Raw genomic sequence first — 24,711 nt, forward strand, 5'->3', positions numbered from 1 at the left:
GGCTGTATATTGTCATGCTGCTTATTTAGCTTATATGCAGAGTATATCATGTGAAATTCCAGGCTGGATAAAGCATAAGCTGGAATCCAGATTGCCAGGAGAAATATCAATAACCTCAGACATGCAGATACCACCACCCTTAATGCAGAAAGTGAAGAGGAACTAAAGAGCTTCTTGATAAAGGTGAAAGAGGAGAGTGAAAAAGCTGGCTTAAAACTCAGCATTCAAAAAACGAAGATCATGGCATCCAGTCCCATCACTTCATGGTAAATAGATGGGGAAACAATGGAAACAGTGACACTTTATTTGGGGGGCTCCCAAATCACTGCAGATGGTGACTGCCGCCATGAAATTAAAAGATGCTTGCTCCTTGGAAGAAAAGCTATAAAAACTAGACAGCATATTAAAAAGCAGAGACATTACTTTGCTGACAAAGGTCCATATAGTCAAAGCTATGCTTTTTTCAGTAGTCATGCATGGATGTGATAGTGGACAATAAAGAAGGCTGAGCACTGAAGAACTGATGCTCTTGAACTATGGTGTTGGAGAAGAGTCTCTTGAACTGCAAGGAGATCAAACCAGTCAATCCAAAAGGAAATCAATACTGAATATTCATTGGAGGGACTGATGCTGAGGCTGAAGCTCCAATACTTTGGCCACCTGATGCGAAGATCTAACTCATTGGAAAAGACCCTGATGCTGGGAAAGATTTAAGGCAGGAGGAGAAGGGAAGGACAGAGGAGAAGATGGTTGGATGGCATCATTGACTCAATGGACATGAGTTTGAGCAAGCTCCAGAAGTTGGTGTTGGACAGGGAGGCCTGGCGTGCTTCAGCCCATGGGGTCGCAAAGAGTAGGATACACTGAGTGACTGAACACAACTGTGTTCATGCACACCCCAGGGGAGGGTCCTGAGACAAATTAACCAAGAGGGGACAAAGCAAGATGATTGGCCTGAGGGAAGACAAAGACACAGAAAACTGCGCCTTTATAAAGTATCTAAACTTCCCAAAGGTAGGACTCTCTCTCTCTGAGCTTGCCTACCGTGGGCCTTTCTGCACATACTTTTCTTTTCAATAACCTTTGTACTTTACTCTTTACTCTCTGCCTCCTCACCTGAATTTGTTCTTGACTAGGCAGGCAAAGGCTAGGGGCCTTAGCCCTAACTGCTGGTCCCTATGGTCCAATGGTTAGGACTCCCAGGCTGGGAAGCTGAGACACTGCTTCCAGCTACCACTCTGCTGCTTGCTGCAAACTGCTGCTTACTGCTGCACCTATCCAAAATCAGTAGTGGTTTTCTCTTGATTCACATGGGATCTAGGTATTTGCTAGGATCTCAGTTCTTTGTTCTCTTTTAATGGAACACTTTTTATTAGTGTACAGTAAGTCCCCTGCATATGAACAAGTTCTGTCCTGAAAGCGTGTTCATAAGTCCAGTTTGTTCCTAAGTCTGAAAAAGTTAGCCTGGATATCCAACTAACACAGTCAACTGTATAGTACTGTACTGTAATAGGTTTATAGCACTTCTCAGAAATAATACATTAAATAAACAAAAATAAAACATTTTTAATCTTGCAGTACAGTGCCCTGAAATGTACAACAGCTGGTGCACAGGGGATGGACAGAGGGCAAGCTGCAATTTCATGCCTGGCATTGATGGCACAGGTTTTGGCTCTTTGCTGGAACCAGGTGGACGTTCGCATCTTCAAAAGTTCACAACTTGAAGGTTTGTATGTAGGGGACTTACTGTAATAGCTCCTCTTCCTAACCCTCTGAAAAAGACACCGCTGATTCTTAGCTTAGTGTGGCTTTTGTAATTTTGAGCCCATCATCAAATTCCAACAAAGCAGCAAGTGAATGCACCTTGGGATTTATGTAAATAAAAATCTGGCTCAGAATTCTAAAGCTGAAGACACAAAAGAATGCATTCGCTACTTTGATCCATCCAAAGGAAATGCATGTCCCAGCATAATTAAATCGAACTCCTTACAAACATCTGACTAGCTACTAAAACACGTTTCACAGAAGGACAGAGTCTCCAGTCCCAGAATTCAAGTACTAGAGATGTCATTACCGGGTGCAGGGATTTGGATGGATTGTTCAAATTCCCCCAGTAAAATAGGGATAATCATACCTATCACCAAGGCTCCAGTGAAAAACCTTATTTTCTAATGATAGGAAAAGTGTTTTGTAAACTTTCAGAGACGATGCAGGTAGACATGCAGCTTCCTAAGGACAGCTGTCTTGCCAAATAGCGTCTATGATACTGGTAGAAAGCTTCTTGTTCAGTGGTTTTCTTTGATTTGTAGCTTTTGTTAAAAGGCTACCTGCAACTGTGAGGAATGATAGTAAAGAAGTCAACCTTGTTCTTGCTAATGTGGCCTTTACCATATCCACCAAAACCACTGATGCCATCATTTTAATACAGTTCACAAAATTTGTGTCCCAAAAATTACACATTCTTTTCTGTTCAACGTGGACTCTGAAGTACAGATAAATTATATAGTAACATGGCTTGAGAGAGAAAGATAACAAAATGCCCATTTATGTGTGGTTCCTTCTTATGTAGAGTATTATTGTGATACCACCAGATCTCACAATGTATCTTTCTGAGAAGTCTCATTTCAGGGAAAATTTTTCAACATGAATTTCTATTCCAGTTCTCCTGGCTTTATGTTACTGACTGGAAATGTTTTTAATAGCTCAGAAGAGAGATACCAATAATGAACACACACCATACAAGAGCTGTATCTGTCAACTTTGATAAGAAACTTAGACTGGCTTAATGGAGGTATCAGTGGAAATATGAGAAATCCTGAGAAAGATGCAGTCGTTTACTTCCAGTCAACCTTAGGTACATGCTAGCTGAGGAAGGACTTTATTCTCTTTGTAACCAGTCAATCCTAAAGGAAATCAACCCTGAATATTCATTGGAAGAACTGATGCTGAAGCTCCAATACATTGACCACCTGATGCAAAGAGCCAACTCAATGGAAAAAGACTCTGATGCTGGGAAAGATTGAGGGCAGGAAGAGAAGGGAATGACAGAGGATGAGATGGTTAGATGGCATCACTGACTCAATGGACAGGAGTCTGAGCAAGCTCTAGTAAAGAACAGGGAAACTTGGTGTGCTGCAATCCATGGGGTGGCAAATAGTCAGATACTACTTACCAACTGGACAGCAACAACTTGAGTTATCATATTTGTAATCTCAGAGCCACAGAAAGGGCACCAATATGTTATATTTTACTCTTCTGGCATAGAAATGATGAGATGATACTTCTCAGGAAATGAGTAGAAATCCTATTTGTGATATTTGGAAAGAATATTTTCCAGTAGGAAAAGGCATGGTTCAGAATTAAGTCCCTGGGAATTGAAGTTTTTAGCCATTATCACTCAGTTTCTGTCTTCTCTCACTTTTTCCTGACCTGTTAAATAGGAATTTCTACCTTTCAGAAGTACTGGAAAGAAAAGATTCTCCTTTGACTTCTTCCCAATTTTTTCATTCTATGTACTCTGATTGATGAAATTGGGACAGTTACACAATTTCCTAATTTGCGTTTCCTTCTAACAATCACTTTTGTCTGCTCTCCATTTGCTTAGGTATCCTGTGTTAAGCCACAGGCTAATTTTTAGAGGTTAATCTAGAGCTTTATTTTAGTTCCTACTATAGGGATGTAGTTGGAGCCAGTCAGTTAAGCAAGTATGCTGGTCTTACACATGCAACTCTCCTTTGAGTTGGTTAATACCAAAGATTAGATTTGGATGAAATATAGTAAGAATCCCAACTGTGATTACAAATTCATCCTCTAAACCAATACTACCAGCAATGAAGATGATATTTAAATTCTGCTGAATTTATGAATGCATCTCACAAATAGTTTCTAAGTCAAGAAACAAAGGGAAATATTGATAATTAGGTGGCTCAGCTGCTCATTGTAGATACAAAGGCCAGGTTAGACCCTGGTTTGATTCCTAGGTCAGAAAGATCTGCTGGAGAAGGTATAGGCTACCCTCTTTAGTATTCAAGGGCTTCCTTAGTGGCTCAGATGTTTAAAAAATTCACCTACAATGCAGGAGAGCGGGATTCCATCCCTGAGTTGGGAAGATCCCCTCAAGGAGGGCATGACAACTCACTCCAGTATTCTTGCCAGGGAAATCCCATGGACAGAGGAACCTGGTAGGCTACAGTCCATGGGGTCGCAAAGAGTTGGACATGACTGAGCAACTTTCACTTTCACTTTTCACTTTTATACATTAGAACCCAGAAAACTCTTTTGGAGAAAGAAGCAAGCAAAAATTCTTTATTTTTTCATTTTTTTCCCTCTGTCAATGGGCCTAGCATAACTTTGCCTTTGGAGCCATACCTGATGAGTCTAACCCAGGCATTGACATTTGCTTAAAAAAATGACTCCACAGAGGCTGAGAAACCTAATGTTACCAGAATACCAAGCTTTCTAAAATGACTTTTAAAGCAGTTGGAAAAAGAACATCTGAATTCAGGCAACGGCAGGCAGTGATTGCAAAAGGTCAGATCACAAAATGTTCCCCAAGATGTCAAACCACTCCTGGGGATACTCTGCACAATTGTAGGCTTAAGAACTTGACTTCACTTGCTCTTTGCTCTATGCCCAAGCACTGCATTTTAAAGGTTCTGTTTTCTTTCTTTTTTGTTCCTTCCTACTGGAATTCTCTCAACCAGGAAGTTTTACATTTTGTGATATTCAAGGTAGTTTTTAAATGTCTGTCAAAAGTCATTCAGTTCAGTTCAGTCGCTCAGTCATGTCTGACTCTTTGCGACCCCATGGACGGCAGCATGCCAGGCCTCCCTGTCCATCACCAACTGCCAGAGTTTACTCAAACTCATGTCCATTATGTCGGTGATGCCATCCAACCATCTCATCCTCTGTCGTCCCCTTCTCCTCCTGCCTTCAGCCTTTCCCAGCATCAGGGTCTTTTCCAATGAGTCAGTTCTTCACATCAGGTGGCCAAAGTACTGGAGTTTCAGTTTCAACTCAGTCCTTCCAATGAATATTCAGGACTCATCTCCTTTAGGATGGACTGGTTGGATCTCCTTGCAGTCCAAGGGACTCTTAAGAGTCTTCTCCAACACCACAGTTCAAAAGCATCAATTCTTTGGTGCTCAGCTTTCTTTAAAGTCACTACTAAAATAAAAACTATCTAATATATCATAAATTATATCCATTACATGGAGTTGATTATAAAAGAACAGAATATCTCTGAATCATGGCTTTATCTTTTGGGTGGAAAAGCACTAGATTCAAAATAAGCTGACTTGTGTAATAATTTATTCTGGCTACAATCTAGTTGTGTGATCTTGGATAACTCACTTTCTCTTTTGTCTTTATAAAATATGACTAATTCAACTAGATAATAGACCTTGTGGAAATTCTATACCAAATGTTAAATATTATTTAAATATTTAAAATGTATTATTAGTGATGTTATTTAAATCTGTGTATTTGAAATGTATGTCCAGATTTCACCAATCAGAATTTAAAAATTTATTTTAAAAGTAAAAGAATGAGAAATTTCATGGAAAAAAAAAGAAAAAATACTCACTATTTCTTAGTTGGAAATTCATTTGCTCCATAACCTTGAGCATGTTATTTAAGGTCTCTGGTCTGTTTTCCCACATGGAAACACAGAGATGATAGTCACTCTTAAATCACAGAGTCATGATGAGGATTAAGTAGAATGATTCCTATAGAGTTTGTGATAGAGACTGAGATACAGTAAGTGCTTGATACATGTTCCTGAAAGTTATTACCATTTTTTTCCCTTTTAAAATGTCTTTACATAACTCAGAGAATCTTATGACCTTGAGAATTTAACTGTATATAGAGCTTTTCATTTTGATTTATATATACCATAAGTATTTCTGTTTTTCCCCATCTGTCATAAAATTGAAAGCCTAACCTCATTCCTTCCTATTCTAGCTTTAAACCTAAAGATTCTACAGCTCTACCCCTGACAGCACAACTCCTTTTGCATTGTAGTGGCCACTTGGGGTAAAAGACAAGAGAGCAGAATAAACCATTCTCTTCTTTCCCCTAAAGCTTCCCTGGTGACTCAGATGGTAAAGAGTCTGTCTGCAATATGGAAGACCTGGGTTCAAACCCTGGGTCGGAAAAATCCCCTGGAGAAGGAAATAGCAATCCACTTTAGTATTCTTGCCTGGAGAATCCCATGGACAGAGGAGCCCGGCAGGCTACAGTCCATAGGGTCACAGAGATTCAGACACGACTTTCCTTTTTAAAATGTCTTTATGTAATTCAGAGAATCTTATGACCTTGAGAATTTAACTGTCTATAGAGCTTTTCATTTTGATTTATATTTACCATAAGTATTTCTGTTTTTCTCTATCTGTCATAAAATCAAAAGCAACTTCACTTCTTTCCCCTAATGAGCCTCTGTTATGGACAAAAGGATAAGGCCACAGGGCAGCCAGGTCAGACAAGCTCCCCGCCGCTGGAGGGCAGCAGGCTTTGAGCTCTGGACATGAGTCTGCAGAATCCTTCAAGGCAAGGGTCCACCTCTGCCCTGCCTCTCCTCCACAGGCAGCATGATCGCCTCTGCCTGTCCACCAGAACACCCCTGTTGTGGACTTGATTGTGTAATTGAGGAAAATAATATGAAAGCTTGAAAAAGGTCGGCAACTATATCCACTTCCGATTATATTTGGGATTCAGGCCTCAGGACTCTCTTGGTTTCAATTGATATGCCAGAGAATGAATTCCAGCATTGATGTGTTGTCCATGTGGAATGTTGTGTCTTTTTTACTCTATACAGGGCCATCTAGATTAGGGGGCTGAGGCCCAGCATTCTCTGTCCACAGGGAAAAGGAAGATTTTGTTTCTGAGCAAAATGGCCCTCTGGGAGCAACCGCTCTGAAAGATGGATCATGTGAATTATAGTATGTGGTATTTGCTTTCTATCTGATTTCTGCTATAGCAGGAGTAATGTAGAAGATTATAAAAAACCCTCCAAATCCATGTGGGTTTTTTGAGTTGGCAATTGCTTTATTTTCGCAGATGGTATTCTGTGTCTAATCAACATCAAGAACAATGGTGTAATGTTCTGCTCACCGAAACTGAAACTGGCCTCCTTACGTAGAGTTTTCAGTGCTTTCATTGTTGAGTTAGAATTGGGATTTGATCCTACAGTGTCAGAGCTGCAAGAGTTTAAAGATCAGACCAGTCTCTTCATTTTACCAAAGAGAAAGTGGGGCTCTGAGAAGTACAGCTTCTTCCTGAAGGTCAAGGTTGACACCTGCACCAGCAGCTAGGTCCCTCAATTTGCCCCCCAGAATTGTTTCATGTGTCATTTAAATAACTAAACTATGAATTGTAAAACTGAACTGTAGTCTTATGCATTAAAGATTTAGTTAGATTTTTCTCTCTCCTTTCCTATGTTTGAGTTTCCGAATAAACTTAGAGCCAACCAATCTTTGCTGTAATTGCTTTTATGATTTGCAAAGAAGCACAAGAATGATCTTTAATTTTAGAGTGTTACATTCTTTGCTTAGCACTATTGTTCTTTCAACATTGAGGTTAACAACTCCTAGGCAGCTGATCAGGAGAGATTTCCCAAGGAGGACTTGGTGTTGGCATAAATGAAACTGTAGCCCACTTGGAATCCCATGTGGCTCAGTGGTGAAGAATCGCCTGCAGGAGATGCAAGAGATGCAGGTTTGATTCAGGAAGGTCAGGAAGATTCCCTGGAGAAGGAAATGGTGACCCACTCCAGTACGCTTGCCTGGAAAATCCCATGGACAGAGGAGCCTGGAGGGCTACAATCCATGGGGGTTGCAAAGTCAGACACGACTGAGCTAGTGAGTGATTAGAATCTGGTATTTAAATAGGGAGAAGATGGAAATACCTTTCTTCCCATCTGTAGCCTTCCTTGAAAGGAGGAAATTCCTCACTCATTCCTTTCAAGCAGTTTTTATAGGATGTGTACTTTGTAGTTTATTAACATTAATGTATAACTCATTTGCCCCAATGAATTCTGTAACACATATTGGGTTTTTTGTGACCTGGACATAGTAATGGAAAACATTTGTAAACTGGTTTGCAACTACAGGACATTATAGAATTAAAAATAGCTGCCTTAAGGCAAATATTAGCATCTTTAACCTTATTAAATTTAGGTAAGATACTCCTGGTGATGTTTTAGGACTTATATTCCACAAAAAAAGAAAATCCCTCTTTTTTTTTTCTTTGCTATGTGTCAGTTCTAGTGGACAATTTATTATCTACCCCAATGTCAGAGTCACCAGGCTTATGTGTAGTTGAGCTTCTGTAGAAAGATCAAAATCTTGTGGTAACATAAACATTCTCCATGTTTCCTCATAGTTCTCCTATGTAGTCCGGTCATTGATCTTATTTAGACAAGACACTGATAAATAAATAATAGAATGTAAATAGACCTCCTTCATCCCCAGTTCTAAAATCATTCCTTTAAACTACTATTGCTTGAAAGTAAGTAAAATATGTATTAAAAGAAAAAAAAAGACAGTATATAGTTTAGATTATTTAAAATTGGAAGGAATCGTAAGCACCATCTCATTTAGCCATAGCTGGAACTCAGAGACTCAAAATTATACATCCAGGTGTACAAAACGTCATATCTAAAAGATAAAATTTCAGTAGCTTGAGTCTCAGAAATTTTCTCAGACTGACTTTCCAGTGAAGACATTGCACCGATTTGGGGGTATATGACACTGAAATAATAGCACAATAACTAAGCCATAGAAATATGCAATTTTAGACCTCAACTTGTTCAATTCTTTCATCTCAGAAGTGAGGAAAGTAAGAGAGACCCATCACTCCCCAATCCTCTCCTAGAGAACTGGAGGTCACCGTCCCTCCTCTGTCATAGGTTACCACCTGTGGTAGTGGGGAAGAAGGCAAAGAGAGGAGAGAGAGCAGGTTCGCTTTGGGGAAAATTGATTATCTGCCTGCCGAGAGCTGGGCTTGGAGCAAAAGTATTTTACAAGTGCTAATGCTTCCTTCCTCTATGTCATGAGAAGAGAAGCCAGGGCAGTTTTAAGCATTCTTCCTTGAAGAACTGTGGCATCCTGTTATGTAAAACAAAGCTATACAAGGGAAGGGATGCCAACAAACAGTCTCACTATACTTAGTCAACTGTCCTCCAGGGAGAGATGACAGAATCTCTCTGCCTCTATGAGTAAAAGAACTCCACTTGCTGAATGTAGGTTGAATGACCCAGATGAAACTCTGAGCTGTAATCAATATAGCTCCTCACTGTGTCTCAGCCAGGGAAGAAAATTCAGGACAGCTAAGCAGAAGAGAGACTTGGCTTGCATGTTGACACGTTTGCATGAAAGGAAAGGCAATCAGGAAGCTGGACCAGCAGTTTTAAGAAAACAGTTTCCCTTTTTTTCTGCTTAATTCTGAAGCTCTAAACAAAAGCGTGATACAAGGTAAAATTATTGAGTTGGCCAAAAAGTTTGTTCAGGTTTTTCTGTGCCATCTTTTGGGAAAACCCAAACGAACGTTTTGCTCGCACAGTATATCATATGTTTTCTGTTTCTCGAGTCCTGCCTCTTGACAGTCTGTCCTGGGTGACCGAGGATGAGCGTTTTACCCACTGCCCAGCTTCTTACAGGGCTTTTGGGCCAGGCCACACCTCAATACTCCTCATGTCTGGAGATGGAGCTTCCAGCAGCTGGATTACATGATGAGCAAGAATATTCCTAATTCTAAAATCTTACAAAAAGCTTAGGTTTAGTCATAAACTTCAGAGCGAGTCTACAGGTGATTAGATAAAGGGGATAGATAGACCGAAACATCGTAATATGAAGCTATAATAACCTGAATTTTTAGCATAGTTTTAATTTGTGATGGGGAGCCATTTACCCCAAATAACTCAACTATGCGCAGTAGTGAAAACATGACTTTCATGCCAAAAGAAATGACATTCGTATTCAAAAGTTTTATCAGTGTGTGATTTGATGACTTTGCTAAAAACAATTCCTAACGTGAATCTAGGTGCTCCAAGCTATCTTGGTCCCTTAATCTCCATTACTTCTGTGTATATACTTAAGATTTTTTTCTTTTATCATTTAAAAGTGTTACTAATGAATTCTAATAAGGTAGATTTTAAAGGGGGATGATATCTGGGAATTACATCTGGAATTTTAGAACAGCGAATATAAAAAATTTCAGGAAGATTATTACTGGGAATTGAATAGATTTATAGCAACCAGTGTTTACTGATCACCTGTTATAAGCCTCCTCCGGGAGTAAGAGCTGATGATGCAAGAGTAAACAAGATTGTCCCAGTACAGAGTGCCACTTAGGTACTCCAGGTAACCAGGCAATTTGTAGCTTGTTATAAATGCCATGAAAGAGGAGAATAAAGGAAGAGAGTTGCAAACAGTCTCAGAAGTTGCTTCCTCTCAACTGAATGAGGAAGGACAAAAAGCAGTTGTCAAGTGAAAAACACAAAAGTGGACTTCCCGGGTGGCCCAGTGGTTAAGAATCTGCCTGCCAATGCAGGGGAAATGGGTTCAATCCCTGGTCCAGGAAGATCCCACATGCCATGGGGCAACTAAATCTATGTGCCACAACTCCTGAGGCCACGTTGTGGAGCCCATGCTCTGCGACAAGAGAAGCCACCACAACGAGAAGCCTGTGCACCACTACAAAGAGTAGCCGCTGCTCGCCACATCTAGAGAAAGCCCTCACACAGCTGCAAAGACCCAGCACAGCCAAAAAAGTCCAAGAAGAACATTCCACAGAGGAAGCAGCAAATGCAGACTCCCTGAGGCCCTAAATATGCCAGCGAGAGACTAACATATTTAGGAAACTACAAACAGTTATTGTGACTGTTGTAGAGTGTTGGGATTAGGTGAAGGAGTAGGTAGAGAAGGAAAGGTTGGAGAAGTAGATATCCAGTTTCATATATGCCCTACTAAGGAAAGCAGAATTAGTCCTGAGTGCAATGTGAAGCATGCTGTAGACCTTCTACCAATATTATCAGGCAGAGTAGCAAAACTCCATGCTAGGATAATATCTGCCTTCCCCCAAAGTTTCAACTTTATTTAAAGGGGTCAAGTGGAGTCTCACACTCATGAATAATCCCATCCTCCCCATCAGAGGTAAGAGTGAATCAATGCACTAGTCTAAGACCATGACTCTTCAGGCCTTTTCACTGATCAGGGACCAACTCAGGTGGGAGGTTGGCTTGCACACTGGAAACATGTGCTTCTCCACAATGCTGTTCCTCATTGATGGGGAAGACTGAGTTGCAAACAACTCCTCCCCAGCCATATCCTCAGCAACCACATCAATACCAGCTACCTTGAATCTACCATGTCTAATCTTAATATGCCCTGACTTGCTTCCCCGAATTACTTGAAGACTTTTAATCCTAGCTCACTGCCACACTCTCTGACAGCCCTGATATAAATTCTCTACAAAACTCTGTCCTGTGAGTTGCTTGGATTTCTCTAGTCTGATGATGCAGTGATGTTGATCTCAGCACTACTCCTTTCACACACTTGTGTGGCATACTCAACATCACTTTTTAAAAAAGTAATACCTGCTACTGCTGCTGCTGCTGCTGCTAAGTCGCTTCAGTTGTGTCCGACTCTGTGCAACCCCACAGACGGCAGCCCACCAGGCTCCCCCGTCCCTGGGATTCTCCAGGCAAGAACACTGGAGTGGGTTGCCATTGCCTTCTCCAATGCATGAAAGTGAAAAGTGAAAGTGAAGTTGCTCAGTCATGTCTGACTCTTCGCAACCCCATGGACTGCAGCCTACTTAGGCTCCTCTGCCTATGGGATTTTCCAGGCAAGAGTACTGGAGTGGGTTGCCATTGCCTTCTCCGGTAATACCTGCAGCTTGAACATAATCTCCATTTTATGAACCTTGCTACGTGACCCACATCTCATTTGTTTCTCATTAACTCCCTCTGGGAGTCTAGTCTCTACAACCTTTTGGCCTAACTGCTGCTGCTCTGCTCAGTCGCTTCAGTCATGTCCAACTCTGTGCGACCCCATAGAGGGCAGCCTGCCAGGCTCCCCGGTCCCTGGGATTCTCCAGGCAAGAACACTGGAGTGGGTTGCCATTTCCTTCTCCAATGCATGAAAGGGAAAAGTGAAAGTGAAGTCGCTCAGTCGTGTGCGACTCTTAGCGACCCCATGGACTGCAGCCTACCAGGCTCCTCCGTCCACGGGATTTTCCAGGCAAGAGTACTGGAGTGGGGTGCCACTGCCTTCTCTGTTTGGCCTAACAAGGACCCTTAATCCATTGTTTCTGTAACATTTTTCCTCTACCTCACCTCATCAATGTCCTCTCTGTCCTTACCTGTGTGAATTCTTTGATCATTACAGTAACTTCTTTGCACTCTCTCAGCTTTACTGCCATTCATCAGACTGACCTGGCAAAACCATCACCTTTGTTAGACCCAAATTTCCTTGTGCTTGATGCATAATCCCAGCAAAATGACCTCTTGCTGTTCCTTAGACAACACAGGAATCCTTTTGCCTTGGTGACTTTACAGCAAATGCCAAGTGGTGGCTAGAAATCTGGGAATCATAAGGCTCCAAAAAGCATGTACAGAACCCCAATAAACGTTACATACCAGTCCTTCAAGTACAGCTGCTATATACATTTGTACTGAGGCTTTGTTGGTGTCCATTTCACCCATCATGTCGGTGGGAAATGGCTTAGTCACTCAAACTTAGACATTATTTTATAACTTCATAACAAAATATCAAATGATTTGTAAAAACAGACACTTATTAAAAAAGGATACATGAGGAGAGAGCAAGATAACAGTGAATATCTAGAGGATTAAAAAGGACCCCAGTATCAAATACAGTTAGCGGAAGATTCAACCTTTAGCAAATAAATATAAATTCTTAGAATTAAGAAAAAAATACAGACAATAGATTCCTTTAGTTGTTCCTTTACCAGATGAAAATGTAATCTTGGAACGAAGTGAAGTGAAGTGAAAGTCGCTCAGTCATGTCTAACTTTGCAACCCCGCAGACTAGCCCACCAGGCTCCCCTGCCCATGGAATTCTCCAGGCAAGAATACTGGAGTGGGTTAGTCGTTTCCTTCTCCAGGGGATCTTCCCAACCCAGGGGTGGAACCCAGGTCTCCCTCATTGCCAGTGGATTCTTTACCAGATGAGCCTTTGGGCTTCCCTGGTGGCTAAGATGGTAAAGAATCCATCTCGGAATTCAGCATGTTTATCCAAAATCTTACCTTTTTCAGATTCAACTATATGAAATACTGAACATAGATGGCTGAAAAGATAGCACAACCCGTGGTGAGAAACCTTGTCTTAATGCTAGTTTTCATATGCTTTAGTGAAAATATACACAAATGTCCTTCTAATCCAAAAGGATTAGAAGGGACCTTATTTCTTTCAAGACTGTTCTTATGTTTAGAAAATGCTCTTTTTAGGTCACTTAGGAGATCCTTTGAGCTTTTTGCAGTTCTATTTAATTGCCACTGGGAATATTTAAGAGGAGCTAGTAATGAAGGAGTGAATCTCTACATTTATGTAAGGTAGAAAATGAAGAAAAATAGCCAAGGAACTTCGCTGGTGGTCCAGTAATTAAGAAGCTGCCTTCCAGTGCAGGAGACACAGGTTCATCCCTGGTCCAGGAACTAAGATGCCACATGCTGCAGAGCAGCACGTATCAAAATCAGAGAGCCCACATGCTGCAAGTACTGAGCCTTTGCACTCTAGAGCCTAGGCTCTGCAATGAGAAGCCCTTGCCCCACAAGAGAAGCTTGTGCATCACAGCTAGAGAAAGCCAGCATGCCACAAGAGAGTCCACATGCCTCAACGAAGGCCCAGAACAGCCACAAAAAAAAAAAAAAAAAAATCAGGGGGATTTTAGGTATAGATTTTCAAGTTGGTCAAGGTAGAGGATGTTTCATTGCCACTCCTGATGTCTCCCTCCCTGTGAAGAAACTCTATTAGGGTAACTATTAGCCTCTCTACATCCTTTCAGCCCACCCCAGGGAAGATTGAGTTACTGTGATGAGTATAAAGAGCTTTAGAAGGATAAACTGGACATTCATCATCAAATTCTTCCTGTTCATCCTCATTCTTGGGAGGGAGAGGCCTACAGGGCACATGCATTCTACTCTGCTTACTCTTAATTCTTCTGGGTGGATAATTCTAGTTCTGTGGTTTAGTATTATAACATTCACTCTCTCACAGGTGTATATGAGATTTTTCACTATTAGCGTTGCTGGTAACAAAGATGATGCTTTGCTCACTTTCTACTTACTTGTGTTTAATTTTCCAATTGTTTTTCAACACGAGAGACAAAAACAATTCTGAAAGAGATGGGAATACCAGAGCACCTGACCTGCCTCTTGAGAAACTTATATGCATGTCAGGAAGCAACAGTTAGAACTGGACATGGAACAACAGACTGGTTCCAAATAGGACAAGGAGTACATCAAGGCTATATACTGTCACCCTGCTTATTTAACTTATGTGCAGAGGACATCATGAGAAACACTGTGCTGGATGAAGCACAAGCTGGAATCAAGATTGCTGGGAGAAATATCAATAACCTCAGATATGCAGATGACACCACCCTTATGGCAGAAAGTGAAGAGGAACTCAAAAGCCTCTTGATGAAAGTGAAAGAGGAGAGTGAAAAAACTGGCTCAAAGCTCAACATTCAGAAAACTAAGATCATGGCATCTGATCCCATCACTTAATGGGAAATAGATGGGGAAACAGTGGAAACAATGGCAGACTTTATTTTGGGGGGGCTCCAAGATCACTGCAGATGGTGATTGCAGCCATGAAATTAAAAGATGCTTACTCCTTGGAAGGAAAGTTATGACCACCCTAGATAGCATATTCAAAAGCAGAGACATTTCTTTGCCAACAAAGGTCTGTCTAGTCAAGGCTATGGTTTTTCCAGTGGTCATGTATGGATGTGAGAGTTGGACTGTGAAGAAAACTGAATGCAGAAGAATTGATGGTTTTGAACAATGGTGTTGGAGAAGATTCTTGCGAGTCCCTTGGACTGCAAGGAGATCCAACCAGTCCATCCTAAAGGAGACCAGTCCTGGGTGTTCATTGGAAGGACTGATCCTGAGGCTGAAACTCCAATACTTTGGCCACCTCATGCAAAGAGTTGATTCATTGGAAAAGACCCTGTTGCTTGGAGGGATTGGGGGCAGGAGGAGAAGGGGACGACAGAAGATGAGATGGCTGGATGGCATCACCAACTTGATGCATATGAGTTTGGGTGAACTCCAGGAGTTAGTGATGGACAGTGAGGCCTGGTGTGCTGCGATTCATGGGGTTGCAAAGAGTTGGACAGGACTGAGTGACTGAACTGAACCGAACTGAACTGACTGGATTCCTTGAACACTCAACATTCACCAGTGCTTGAGTAAGCTTGGTCCTTCCTGTTTCTGAGCCTTTATCTGTGCTATCACCCTCGCCCAATTGCTTCTCTCTCTTCAGCCTATCAAAACCTCTCTTCAGAATGATCTCAAGCACTCTGTTTCCCAGGGGGCCTTCTTTAGTTTATCAAGCATCTCTGTGCCTATACTGGTCATTGCTTTAACTCCAGTTAATCCTAATCTTAACTTGCTGCTTCTACTCTATTTTGCTCATGTGGACATAATAAGATGATATACTTTTCACCTGGATTTTATGATGACTGTTGTTTAAAAACATTTCTTGTATCACTAGAATTATTTCAAATGTTTCACACACAGATAAGAGCATTAACACAGTATATTCCTTAGAGTCACACAGGTCCTAAGGAATTCTCTTGGATGCCACATTCTAGGTGACCTCAGCCAAGGTTCTTAACCTGTTTCTCAACTTTAGAATAATAATAATTCTTCATAGTTCAGTAATAATAAAATATATAATGCAGTAAGACACTTAGCTTATCTCCTAACACATAATAAATAGCCAATAAATGATAGCATACATTAGTCTTTATAAATATATCTGTGTGCAAAGACGTGTACATGCATATATACATTTTCATTTGTGATATGATTCCCAAGGCATTGAGCTAAACCAGATGTTTCATATTTGTTTTGAAAATGCATAATCATTTTTTATTTGTTAATGCCCATTAAACTCCAAGGAAAACATTATTAAATATAGACAAGTATTTCATGAAAATCCCATAACCATACAAAATAGTTACCCAGTGGATAAAGGGAAGTCTCATCTATACATAGAAAATTTTGAAAGATTTCAATAAGCATGACTACATCCCATCCATCAATAATTCCAAATAAACATATCCTTGGCATTCAATATGTGCTTAAAGCTGGAGGCAGTAGACTTTAGAAAGGAAGTAATATTAGAAAGATAATTTTCAGACCTTGTATCTATGCCCTATCTTTCCCAAAGATGGTTGCTAAGGCTTTGTAGAATATCCAAATATTTAATTAGTCATCTCTGAACTAAAAGCACTAAGCACTTTGTTTTCAAATATATAATGATTATCATGTTCAATGTGTTCTAAGGTGTTTTAATATTAGTACTGTCTCCATTATGCCAGAATATACTTGTCTGACAGGTATTGTGAGATAATATTGATTTTAAAATGTTTTAACTTTAGTCATATTAAAATGTAAAATAAATATGCACCTTAGAATCAATGAAATAAGATGATTTCTCTCAGTAATATTTTTTGAGAAAATATTTCAGATTCTATGCCAGGGTGTAAAACAGGCAGTTTTCCTGCTCTCATGAATGTCAGGAAAAATTATATGGGCAATGTATGAAAAACAAAGTTAGGGCTTAAAAGAAATGATTTTTATAAAAAAATTTTATTCATAGCTAATTTTGACTTAATTGTAAAGAGAAAATTCGAAAATAAAATTTTAATGCATGATAATAATAATTAGAGTTAAGAAAAATAATCATACTGACTTTTACTTCAAGTTATAAAGGAGAAGCTTGTATTTCACCAAACTTCCTGATGAGATAAAACTATAAAAGCTGGATAAATTTTTTTAAAAAGGAAATGAAAATATATTACTTGAAGGCATAAGGGAACAAAGGAGGCATCCAGAAGCTCTCTCAAAATGTTAGAGAAGAAAATTGCAGTAACTCTCACTTTTTGAGTCAATAGTTTTATGATGCAATGGTAGTAAACGTCAGAGTTCCAGGACAGACCTAGAAGATGGGCTTTAGAAAATAACCTATACTAGTAATCTATGCTTGTTGATTTTCTAATTATTGTTTCTAGTATACAGAAATAATTTTCTAGTGGCATTTGATTTAGTGGCAATGTTAAATTTCTATTCGAGTGGAAAATCTTCCAAGAGTTTACAATGTATCATGTTTGATATAGGTTTGTGCTTTATTTATTTATTTTTTTTCATGTGTTGAAAAATTATTTTATTTTATTTTTTTATAGTTTTTTCTTGTATTTTTTCTTTTTTTTTCTTTAATAGAAAATTATTTAATTAGTATACATGTGTTCCCCATCCTGAACCCTCCTCCCTCCTCCCCCCCCCACACCATCCCTCTGGGTTGTCCCAGTGCACCAGCCCCAGGTTTGTGCTTTAGATATCATTTCTATTCCCATTTTACTAATAGCCTTTTATCATTCATGAGACGTAAGTTTTCCAAATGAAGTTTCTACATCCACAGAGACGATTGCATGGTTTTCCCTTTTTATTCTCTGAGGGTGATGACTTTGACAGATATTGTTTGAATTCATATATGTGTGTGTGTGTGTGTGTGTGTGTGTGTTTATTAAGCCAGCCCTGCATCCCTGGAATAAAACTGTCCTTGGTCATGAAATACTATCTCTTTTAGGTAAAATTGGGGTAGATTTGTCAATACTTTGATTACAATTTTAGTTCATGAGCAAGACTGACTGCATTTTCTTATTTCTTGTTCTTCTCATTCTTGTTCTTTTACTGCATTGTCCTTGTTCTTCCTTTTGTTTTTTTTCTTCTTGTCTTTCCTCCCCCTGCACCCCTCCTCCTCCTTCCCTTCTCCTCCTCTACCCTCCACAACTCCTCCTCCTCCTTTCGCTTGCCTTATGATGCTTTGTCTATTGTGATGTCTAATGAAAAATGTGTGGGACCTACACACAAACAAATGCATGTAAACCACATGAGTGCAGTCACAAACTAGAGAGTATGAATGAGATAAAACTAAAGTTCTAATTAAAGGGATACAATATATACCTTATTCATGGAAGGCTCAATATTGTAAAGATGTTAGTTATCCATAATCTAATTTATAGTTCTATGTAGTATCAATCATAATTTCATATACTAATTTTAAAACTGATAAACTGTTTTGAAATTTATATAAAAATCAAAAGAACTAATGATAGCCAAGAGAAAGAATAAAGCTGAGGAATTATAAGGCTAAAATCAAGATATGTATAAATTAGAGTAATTGAGACAATGTGACACTAGCAAAAAGAAAATCAGACTAGATTTCTTCTCAAGCACACATACAGTCAGTGTATTACTAAGTTGCCACTGAAATGCATTGTGGAAAAGACTATATTCAAAAATTACAGATGGACCTGTTGAATATACATTTGGTAAAACTTATTTCTTAATTGCTACATTACTCCTTACACAAAAAATGATTCTAGATAGATCATGGTCACAAATATTAAAGGTCTAACTGTAAAATGTGAATTCTAAAATATAGCATAGGAAAATTTCTTCATGACATTGAGATAGGCAGATATTTCTTAAACAAGGTAAAAAAAAAAAAAAACTACTGCTAAAAAAAACTGTATTGCTTTAAACTTAAGACATTCTGTTCACTAAAAGACATTATAAGTGAGAATGAAAGTCAGAGGATAGAAGAAGATATGTATTTATTTGTTAAAAGACATATCCAGAGTCCATAAAGAAATCCTAAAAACCAATAAGAAAAAGAAGATACAAATGATGAACAGGGATGTCTCTGGTGGTCCTGTGTCTAAGACTGTGTTCCTGAGGGCCCAGGTTCAGTCCCGGGTCAGGGAACTATATTCCACATACTGTAAATAAGAGTTTGCATGCTGTAACTAAAGATCCTGTGTGCATGTGCATGCATGCTCAGCCATGTCTGACTCTTTATGACTCCATGGGCTGTAACCCACCAGGCAACTCTGTCCATGGCATTCTCCAAGCAGGAATACTGGAGCGGGTTGCTATTTCCAACTCCAGGGGATCTTCCCAACCCAGGGATCAAACCCATGTTTCACTGGTCTCCTGCGTTGGCAGGTGGATTCTTTACCACTGAGCCACCTGGGAAGCCCTAAATATCCCACATGCAGCTCAAGGATCCCACATGTTACAACTAAGACACAGCACACCAACCCCCTTCCAAAAAAATAAATAAACAAAACCAATGGACAAATTCCTGAGCAAGCACTTCACAAGGAAGAATAGGCAAATGATCAATAAACACATGAAAAATTGTTCAACTTCACTAGTCATCAGGGAGATGTAAGGTAAAACTACAATGGAATGTACCTATTTAACCATAAAAATGGATAACATTTTTTAAATTAAATTTTTAAAAAGATACTGAAAATCTAAGTATTGCCTAGTAGAGTATCTGAAACTTGTAGTGAGAGTGTAAATTGATATAGTCACCTTGAGAAACTCAGTTTCTACAAAAACTGAGTATTAGCATACATCATAATACAGAAATTTCACTCATGGATAAATATATATATATATATACACACACACATACACATGGAAAAAAATGTATAAATGCACCAAAAAGACATGTGCATGAATGTTTATAGCAACATTATTTATAGTACTAAAACCCCAAAAAATTCATGAGTAGAATAGAATATATTCATGAAATTGCATATTTCAGTGAAAAAAATGAACTATTGCTGCTCAAAATATAGATGCATGCTAAGATAAATCTAAGATACCAGATGAAAAGTTATACATACTATATAATCCTATTTATGAAAATGTTAAGACTAAAAGTCCGCCAAGAAAATAAAAATCAGAATAGTGATGGGGTAGTGATAAGTGGGTATTGAAGATTTATTAGGGAGTCTTCTGTGGTGTTAATAATAAAACTCTGTATTTTTAATCTAGTTAGTGACAACATGAGTGCATTCCCTTTGTTAAAAATTCTTTGAGCTGATATAGTAATCAAAACAGTGTGGTACTGGCACAAAAACAGAAATACGGATTCAGTGGAATGGAATAGATAGCCCAGAAATAAACTCACCCTCTACTGTCAGTTAATCTTCGACAAAGGAGGCAAGAATATACAATGGAGAAATGACAGTCTCTTCAGCAAGTGGTGCTGAGAAAGCTGGACATCCACGTATAAATCAGTGTAGAACACATCTTCACAGGATACACAAAAATAAACCCAAAATAGCTCAAAGACTTAAATATAAAACATGACACCATAAAACTCCCAGAAAAGAACATAGGCTAAACATCCTCTGGCATAAATCACAGAAATGTTATCTTACGTCAGTCTCCCAAAGCATAGAAATAAAAGCAAAAATAAATAAATAGGATCTAATCAGCTTATAAGCTTTTGCACAGCAAAGAAAACCACGAAAAGACAACTTATGGACTAGGAGAAAACATTTGCAAATGAGGCAACCGACAAAAGCTTAATTTCTAAAATATACAACCAGCTCATACAACTCAGTAACAAAAAAACAAACAACCCAATTGAAAAATGGGCAAAAGACCTAAACAGACATTTTCCAGAAAAGACATACCGATGGCCAATAAACACACGGAAAGATGCTCACCATCACTAATTATTAGAGAAATGCAAATCTAAACTATAATGAGGTATCACATGGATCAGAATGGACATCATTGAAAAGCCTACAAATAATAAATTCTGGAAAGACTGCAGAGAAAAGGGAACCCTTGTGCACTGTTAGTGGGAATGTAAGTTGGTGCAACCACTATGGAGAATGGTATGCAGGGTCCTTTAAAAACTAACAATAGAGCTGCCATATGACTTAGCAATCCCAGTTCTGGGTATATCTATCTAGAGCAAACACTAATTCAGAAAGATATGCACCCAATGTTCATAGCAGCACAATTTACAATAGCTAAGACATGGAAGTACCCTAAATGTCCATCAACAAATGAGTGACTAAAGATAATGTTTTATATATATATATATCTCATACACACACATGTACATATATATGTATGATGCGGAGTCACTTCAGTCATGTCCAACTCTTTGCAACCCTACAGACTGTAGCCCACCAAGCTCCTCTGTCCATGGGATTCTTCAGGCAAGAATATTGGAGTTACCATGCTGTCCTCCAGGTGAATCTTCCCTGACCCCAGGGATAGAACTCATCTCCTGCATCTGCCCATATGTATGTATACATACATACATATATATGTACATATGTATCACATATCCAACATATAGTGGAATATTACTAAGCCATAAGAAGAATGAAATAAGCCATTTGCAGAAACATGGATGGACCTAGGGAATATAATACTAAGTAAAGTAAGTCAGACAAAGACAAATATTATATGATATCCCTTATATGTGGAAGCTAAAGTGTTAGGCAATCTACAATATGATATAAATACATTTATTTACAGAACAGAAATAGACTCGTAGACATAAAAAATAAACTTATAGCTACCAAAGGCAAATGGAGAGGAGGGTTAATTAGGAATTTGGGATTAGCAGAGAGAAACTACCATATATATAATTAGATTAACAGGTCTTAAAAGGCTGTATATTGTCACCCTGCTTATTTAACTTATATGCAGAGTACATCATGAGAAACTCTGGGCTGGAAGAAGCACAAGCTGGAATCAAGCTTGCCGGGAGAAATACCAATAACCTCAGATATGCAGATGACACCACCCTTATGGCAGAAAGTGAAGAGGAACTAAACAGCCTCTTGATGAAGGTCAAAGAGGAGAGTGAAAAAGTTGGCTTAAAGCTCAACATTCAGAAAATGAAGATTATGGCATCTGGTCCTATCACTTCATGGGAAATAGATGGGAAAACAGTAGAAACAGTGTCAGACTTTATTTTGGGGGGCTCCAAAATCACTACAGATGGTGACTGCAGCCATGAAATTAAAAGACGCTTACTCCTTGGAAGGAAAGTTATGACCACCCTAGATAGCATATTCAAAAGCAGAGACATTATTTTGCCAACAAAGATCCGTCTAGTCAAGGCTATGGTTTTTCCAGTGGTCATGTATGGATGTGAGAGTTGGACTGTGAAAAAAGCTGAGCACTGAAGAATTGATGCTTTTGAACTGTGGTGTTGGAGAAAACTCTTGAGAGTCCCTTGGACTGCAAGGATATCCAACCAGTCCATCCTAAAGGAGACCAGTCCTGGGTGTTCATTGGAAGGACTGACACTGAGGCTGAAACTCCAGTACTTTGGCCACCTCATGCAAAGAGTTGACTCATTGGAAAAGACCCTGATGCTGGGAGGGATTGGGGGCAGGACGAGAAGGGGACGACAGAGAATGAGATGGCTGGATGGCATCACCGACTCGATGCACATGAGTTTGGGTGAACTCTGGGAGTTGGTGATGGACAGGGAGGCCTGGTGTGCTGCAATTCATGAGGTCGCAAAGAGCTGGACACGACTGAGTGACTGAACTGAACTGACTGACAGAGCTGAAAAAGAATTCATTGAGGTGAAAACATTGTTTCTGCAATTTTCTCTGTTATTTTCAATAAAAATGTTCATTAAAGTAAAATACTGCTGCAGCTAGAAAAGCAATATGAAGCAAAGTTTTAGCCTGTGAGTGGTATCTAGATCTATTTAATTATTTGACTCTGATTCATAATCAAGAGGTCATAAAATGACATCTCATTAACTGACATTCATTTCATGGAATTTCCTAGACCCCACAATAAATTTTCAATAATACTTTCTTAGATTCCTTTCTGGAGCTTCTAATACCACTAATGTAAGTAAGATTTAAAGTATACAGAAGAACCAGAGATCAAATTGCCAACATTTGTTGCATCATGAAGAAAACAAAGGAGTCCCAGAAAAACATCTATGTATGCTTCATTGACTACACTAAAGCCTTTGACTGTGTGGATCACAACAAACTGTGGAAAATTCTTCAAGAGATGGGAATACCAGACCACCTTACCTGAGAAACCTGTATGCTGGTCAAGTAGCAACAGATAGAAGCAGACATGGAACAACTGACTAATTCAAAACTGAGAAAAGAGTATGACAAGGCTATATATCATTACCCTGCTTATTTAACTTATATGCAGAGTACATCTGTGAAATGCCACGCTGGATAAACTCAAGCTGGAATCAAGATTTCCAGGAGAAACAGCAACAACCTCAGATATGCAGATGATACCCTCCTCTGAGGACAGAAAGTAAAGAGGAATCAAAGAGCCTCTGGATAAGGGTGAAAGAGGAGAGTGAAAAAGTTGGCTTGAAACTCAGTATTCAGAAAAATAAGATCACAGCATCCGGTCCAACCACTTTAGGGCAAATAGATGGATAAAAAATGAAAATAGTGACAGGTTTTATTTTCCTGGGCTCCAAAATCACTATAGATGGTGACTGCAGCCATGAAATTAAAACATGGTTGTTTCTTGTGGGAAAAGCTATGACAAATCTAGACAGCATATTAAAAAGCAAGACATCACTTTGCTGACAAAGGTCCATCTAGTCAAAGCTATGGTTTTTCCAGTAGTCATGTATGTATGTGAGTGTTGGAAGATAAAGAAAGCTGAGTGCTAAAGAATTTATGCTTTTGAATTTTAGCCCTGGAAAAGACTCTTGAGAGTCCCTTAGACATAGAGGACATCAATCTGTCAATCCTAAAGGAAATCAACCCTGAATATACGTTGGAAGGATTAATGCTGAAACTGAAGCTCCAATACTTTGGCTAACAAATACAAAAAGTTGACTCATTGAAAAAGACCCTAATGCTGGGAAAGCCTGAAGGCAAAAGGAGAAGGGGCAGCAGAGGATGAAATGGTTGGATGGCATCACTGACTCCATGGACATAAATTTGAGCAAACTCCAGAGATAGTGGAGGAAAGAAGAACCTGGCCTGCCACAGTCCATGGGTTTGAAAAGAGACAGACACAACTTAGCAACTGTACAAATGTAACACATGATGAATTGTGGATGGAGAAGCCAAGAACAGATTCATACAATATTTTAAGTCTCTACATTTATGAGGAAACTTTCACCAATGATAAAATCCCTATAGTGAGTGGAAGACCTGATATCATAGCCATCAATGTCTGCTGTTTTTAAGCAAGCTCTGGCCTATTAAACCCAGTGTTTTGGATCTGCTGCCTGGTGTTTTTAAGCCTCAACTTGCCCATCTCTACTGAACAGGTCTAATTCTGCTTTATTGATGATGCCAAGCCTTTGACTGTGTGAATCACAACAAACTGTGGAAAATTCTTAAAGAGATGGGAATACCAGACTGCCTGACCTGCTTCCTGAGAATCTTTATGCAGGTCAAGAAACAACAATTAGAACTAGACATGGAACAACTGACTGGTTCCAAGTCAGGAAAGGAGTACGTCAAGGCTGTGTATTTTCACCCTGCTTATTTAACTTACATGCAGATTACATCATGGGAAATGCTGGGCTGGATGAAGCACAAGCTGGAATCAAGACTGCTGGGAGAAATATCAATAACCTCAGATATGCAGATGACACCACCCTTATGGCAGAA

The 24,711-nt window shown here is 39.2% G+C and overlaps 1 protein-coding gene across 2 annotated transcripts in view; it reads right to left on the bottom strand.

Annotated features, from left to right (window-relative positions):
• GABRG2 (gamma-aminobutyric acid type A receptor gamma2 subunit) overlaps window positions 1-24,711 on the bottom strand; it is a 129,529-nt gene that overhangs the window by 23,500 nt on the left and 81,318 nt on the right. The gene's annotated exons all lie outside the window — the stretch shown is intronic.

The sequence above is a fragment of the Bos indicus x Bos taurus genome, chromosome 7, assembly GCF_003369695.1.
Source record: "Bos indicus x Bos taurus breed Angus x Brahman F1 hybrid chromosome 7, Bos_hybrid_MaternalHap_v2.0, whole genome shotgun sequence".
In the NCBI taxonomy this organism is placed as follows: Eukaryota; Metazoa; Chordata; class Mammalia; order Artiodactyla; family Bovidae; genus Bos; species Bos indicus x Bos taurus.